The sequence below is a fragment of the Microtus ochrogaster genome, unplaced genomic scaffold, assembly GCF_000317375.1.
Source record: "Microtus ochrogaster isolate Prairie Vole_2 unplaced genomic scaffold, MicOch1.0 UNK47, whole genome shotgun sequence".
NCBI classification, from domain to species: domain Eukaryota; kingdom Metazoa; phylum Chordata; class Mammalia; order Rodentia; family Cricetidae; genus Microtus; species Microtus ochrogaster.
This window is the reverse complement of record NW_004949145.1, coordinates 2,005,636-2,006,522: the sequence shown is the minus strand read 5'-3', so window position 1 is coordinate 2,006,522 and position 887 is coordinate 2,005,636. Positions and strand designations below refer to the sequence as shown.

At 41.0% G+C, this 887-nt stretch overlaps 1 protein-coding gene across 1 annotated transcript in view; it reads right to left on the bottom strand.

The window, feature by feature from the left end:
- The window catches only part of Ube2s (ubiquitin conjugating enzyme E2 S), a 16,061-nt gene that overhangs the window by 10,291 nt on the left and 4,883 nt on the right, over positions 1–887 (bottom strand). The window lies entirely within an intron of this gene.

Genomic DNA, 887 nt, shown 5'->3' with positions numbered 1-887 from the left:
ATATATATGTAAACTAACAGAAAGCATATACTGCTTTCTGGTGCACAAACCCAGACATTTCCACTTAGGTTACAACAGAACCTGAGACTCTGGACAAGTATCACTCCTGTCACTGGCCCTAGATTTGAAATTACAGTATTTTTTTTAAGATTTGATGTTTATGTATGTCTTCCTGACTGTGATCAGAAGAGGTGGCTGGAGTCCCTGGAACTGAAGTTGTAGCTGTACACAGTACATGACTGTGAATCCACAAGAGCAACCTCTCTTAATTTCTGAGCATTCTTACCCAGCCTCACTATCTGGAATTTCCACCTCATCTGAGCCAAGAGCCTTAGTCCTGATAGGCCATGTGGTGGAACAGCTCCTAAAAGAATCCTAGGTGCTACCACAAGAATTTCAATTAAGTGGGCAAAGTGACTCCCAGCATTCCCAAGGCAGAGAGCCAGATGGGTCTCTATGAGGTCAAAGCCAACCTTTTCTACGTAGCCAAGTTCTAGGCCAGTTAGAGGTACACAGTAAGGGAAAACCAAAAGCAAAATAAATCCAACACTGCAACTAGCTACGCTCCTGAGAAGGAACATGGCCAGAAAACACTTCATTTTGGCCTGTGAAACCCTAAGGAGAGTAAACTTAAACATGTCTTTAAGGCATGTCCTGTTTTTGACAGCTAAGCAAAAATTCACATTAATACACAGAAAGGAAAAAAGCTCAGAGCAGGGATTTGATACAGGAAATAAACTCTGCCCCAATTCAGGACCAGATGGACTGTCTAGAGCAGTGATTCTCAACCAGTGGGTCACAACTCACCTTTATTTCCAAAACTATTTACATTGCGATTTGTAACAGTAATAAAGTTAGTTATGATGCAGTAATGAAAAAAGTTTTAT